Below are 5,000 nucleotides of genomic sequence, written 5' to 3' on the forward strand. Positions count from 1 at the left end.
TCAGACGTTGCAAAACCATGATATAGAAAGATCAGACGTTGCATTCGGCGAAAATTAACCTTCCTATTGGTCAGTCGCGTTTCCGTGCCCAACCGAGCACAGGCCGGAATGCCGCTGATGTTGGCTCTATTTTCCAAAGCAACACGCCGCTGGCACTTTGTGTTTTTCGAGGTTACGGAAAGCAATACGCCGCTGGTACGAAACAATACGCCGCTGGAAAAAAAAGCAATACGCCGCTGGTACGAACGAATACGCCGCTGGAAAAAAAGCAATACGCCGCTGGTACGAACCAATACGCCGCTGGAAAAAAAAGCAATACGCCGCTGGTACGAAGCAATACGCCGCTGGTAAAAAAGCAATACGCCGCTGGTACTTTGTAATAAGAATTACATTATAAGATAGAAAGCACTACGCCGCTGGACATAAAATCTCCATTATCCGAACGAAAGTAACACGCCGCTGGTACTTTATTTTATTATAATAATTTAATTATAAGACAGAAACCGCTGATACTTGGTTGTAAAATCTCCATTATCCGAACGAAAGTAACACGCCGCTGGTACTTTATTTTATTATAATAATTTAATTATAAGACAGAAACCGCTGGTACTTGGTTGTAAAATCTCCATTATCCGAACGAAAGCAATACGCCGTTGGTACTTGGTTATAAAATTTTCATTACAAGATAGAAAGCAATATGCCGCTGGTTATATTAATGTAATCTTATGGAAAGCATTACGCCGCTGGAACTTTGACCATTGCAATAATCGATCGGAAGCTATACACAGCAAGGAATACGAATATTATACCAAGAGATCGAAAACAATACGCTGTTCGGACGTTTTGACTAGCTGTCGCACAGTGCAGACGCGTCGACCCGTCGCTCCGCATTTCGAGCGCAATTTCAGTGGTTTTTCAGTTCAGAAAATTACAGAGAGTGTTTGGTTGTGTTGCAGGAGTCAAACTGAATGATTTGATGCATAAAGTTTAATTAAACTCCCATTAGTTTGCCGGGAAACATCGATTCTTCCGATCTAGAAAGAGACAGAGATAGACGATCCGCGTTATGTTAAATATTTCAAGGTTACCGATTCCACAAAATTATAAAAAGTATACGGCTGTGTAGCGGGGATCAAAACGAGTAATTTCATGTATAAAGTTTAATTAATCTCCCAATAGTTTGCCGGGAAACATCGATAATTCCGATCTAGAAAGAGACAGAGACAGTCGATCCGCGTTATGTTAAATATCTCAAGGTTACCGATTCCACAAAATTATAAAAAGTATACGGCTGTGTAGCGGGGATCAAAACGAGTAATTTCGTGTATAAAGTTTAATTAATCTCCCAATAGTTTGCCGGGAAACATCGATTATTCCGATCTAGAAAGAGACAGAGACAGTCGATCCGCGTTATGTTAAATATTTCAAGGTTCCCGATTCCATAAAATTATAAAAAGTATACGGCTGTGTAGCGGGGACCAAAACGAGTAATTTCATGTATAAAGTTTAATTAATCTCCCAATAGTTTGCCGGGAAACATCGATTATTCCGATCTAGAAAGAGAGAGAGACAGTCGATCCGCGTTATGTTAAATATTTCAAGGTTCCCGATTCCACAAAATTATAAAAAGTATACGGCTGTGTAGCAGGGACCAAAACGAGTAATTTCGTGTATAAAGTTTAATTAATATCCCATTAGTTTCCGGGAAACATCGATAATTCCGATCTAGAAAGAGACAGAGACAGTCGATCCGCGTTATGTTAAATATCTCAAGGTTCCCGATTCCACAAAATTATAAAAAGTATACGGCTGTGTAGCGGGGATCAAAACGAGTAATTTCGTGTATAAAGTTTAATTAAACTCCCATTAGTTTGCCGGGAAACATCGATTATTCCGATCTAGAAAGAGACAAAGACAGTCGATCCGCGTTATGTTAAATATCTCAAGGTTACCGATTCCACAAAATTATAAAAAGTATACGGCTGTGTAGCGGGGATCAAAACGAGTAATTTCATGTATAAAGTTTAATTAATATCCCATTAGTTTGCCGGGAAACATCGATTATTCCGATCTAGAAAGAGACAGAGACAGTCGATCCGCGTTATGTTAAATATTTCAAGGTTCCCGATTCCATAAAATTATAAAAAGTATACGGCTGTGTAGCGGGGACCAAAACGAGTAATTTCATGTATAAAGTTTAATTAATATCCCATTAGTTTGCCGGGAAACATCGATTATTCCGATCTAGAAAGAGACAGAGACAGTCGATCCGCGTTATGTTAAATATTTCAAGGTTCCCGATTCCACAAAATTATAAAAAGTATACGGCTGTGTAGCAGGGATCAAAACGAGTAATTTCGTGTATAAAGTTTAATTAATATCCCATTAGTTTGCCGGGAAACATCGATTATTCCGATCTAGAAAGAGACAGAGACAGTCGATCCGCGTTATGTTAAATATTTCAAGGTTCCCGATTCCATAAAATTATAAAAAGTATACGGCTGTGTAGCGGGGACCAAAACGAGTAATTTCATGTATAAAGTTTAATTAATATCCCATTAGTTTGCCGGGAAACATCGATTATTCCGATCTAGAAAGAGACAGAGACAGTCGATCCGCGTTATGTTAAATATTTCAAGGTTCCCGATTCCACAAAATTATAAAAAGTATACGGCTGTGTAGCAGGGATCAAAACGAGTAATTTCGTGTATAAAGTTTAATTAATATCCCATTAGTTTGCCGGGAAACATCGATTATTCCGATCTAGAAAGAGACAGAGACAGTCGATCCGCGTTATGTTAAATATTTCAAGGTTCCCGATTCCACAAAATTATAAAAAGTATACGGCTGTGTAGCGGGGATCAGAACGAGTAATTTCATGTATAAAGTTTAATTAAACTCCCAATAGTTTGCCGGGAAACATCGATTCTTCCGATCTAGAAAGAGACAGAGACAGTCGATCCGCGTTATGATAAATATTTCGAGGTTCTCGATTCCACAAAATTATAAAAAGTATACGGCTGTGTAGCGGGGACCAAAACGAGTAATTTCATGTATAAAGTTTAATTAAACTCCCAATAGTTTGCCGGGAAACATCGATTCTTCCGATCTAGAAAGAGACAGAGACAGTCGATCCGCGTTATGTTAAATATTTCAAGGTTCCCGATTCCACAAAATTATAAAAAGTATACGGCTGTGTAGCGGGGATCAAAACGAGTAATTTCGTGTATAAAGTTTAATTAATCTCCCATTACTTTGCCGGGAAACATCGATTATTCCGATCTAGAAAGAGACAGAGATAGACGATCCGCGTTATGTTAAATATCTCCAGGTTACCGATTCCACAAAATTATAAAAAGCATACGGCTGTGTAGCGGGGATCAAAACGAGTAATTTCGTGTATAAAGTTTAATTAATCTCCCAATAGTTTGCCGGGAAACATCGATTATTCCGATCTAGAAAGAGACAGAGACAGTCGATCCGCGTTATGTTAAATATTTCAAGGTTCCCGATTCCACAAAATTATAAAAAGTATACGGCTGTGTAGCGGGGATCAAAACGAGTAATTTCATGTATAAAGTTTAATTAAACTTCCAATAGTTTGTCGGGAAACATCGATAGTTCGATCGCGCGAGAGAGACAGAGAAACGAACAGACTTCTTTTCGATTTACGGCTAAAATAAATTTTTCTAATTTTTTTCAATAACATATTCTTGCTTAGATAACTTTTTTACATAGGGATTAAGCATTTAGAACGATATAATGTTTAAAATAAGGGCACTTTACTCTTGACATTTTACGGTTTTTTCAATTTTCTGAAAAATCCTATCATTAGATTTTTTTAAAAATACGATATTCTTGCTTAACTAACGTTTCTACATAGGGATTAAGCATTTAGAACGAAATCTAATGTCAGAAAATGGCACTTTACTCTTGACATTTTTCGGTTTTTTCAATTTTCTGAAAAATCCTATCATTAGATTTGTTTAAAAATACGATATTCTTGCTTAACTAACGTTTCTACATAGGGATTAAGCATTTAGAACGAAATCTAATGTCAGAAAATGGCACTTTACTCTTGACATTTTTCGGTTTTTTCAATTTTCTGGAAAATCCTATCATTAGATTTTTTTAAAAATACGATATTCTTGCTTAACTAACGTTTCTACATAGGGATTAAGCATTTAGAACGAAATCTAATGTCAGAAAATGGCACTTTACTCTTGACATTTTTCGGTTTTTTCAATTTTCTGGAAAATCGTATCATTAGATTTTTTTAAAAATACGATATTCTTGCTTAACTAACGTTTTTACATAGGGATTAAGCATTTAGAACGAAATCTAATGTAGGAAAATGGTACTTTACTCTTGATCGGTACGTTGGGACTTAGAAAATATTCGGCCGTACGCGGCGCGTCTCGGCGCTTCGAACAGCTCCGGTGTCCCCATTATTTTCGATTTACGGCTAAAATAAATTTTTCTAATTTTTTTCAATTACATATTCTTGCTTAAATAACTTTTTTACATAGGGATTAAGCATTTAGAACGACATGTTGTTTAAAATAATGGTACTTTACTCTTGTGATTTTTCGGTTTTTTTTGATTATTTTGAAAAATAAATTTTTGTAATTTTTTTAAATACGATATTCGTGATCAGTGAACGATTTCACATATGGATTAAGCATTTAGAATCGTGCGTACGCGTTATTAAAAAAGTTTACTCGATGCGATGGGACTTTAAAAAGTTTGTGAAAATTTTCATATTGGGAAAAAATGTGTAATTTTTTGTCTAGTTTACGGTAGTGTAATTTATTTTAATGTTTACTATAAAAATTTTTTTCGTTCGTTCACGCGCTATGTTACAACAGCACGGCCGGGCGGTCTGTTGCCGCGGCGGTTTACACTCATAAGCGCGCGTGCTATTCGGCCGGCGGCGCCGGCGTCCTTGCCGGCCGTTCGGTATCTATAAGAGATACACGGTCCGTGCGAGGCGGACGGAG

This window comes from Megalopta genalis, unplaced genomic scaffold, assembly GCF_051020955.1.
Source record: "Megalopta genalis isolate 19385.01 unplaced genomic scaffold, iyMegGena1_principal scaffold0021, whole genome shotgun sequence".
In the NCBI taxonomy this organism is placed as follows: Eukaryota; Metazoa; Arthropoda; class Insecta; order Hymenoptera; family Halictidae; genus Megalopta; species Megalopta genalis.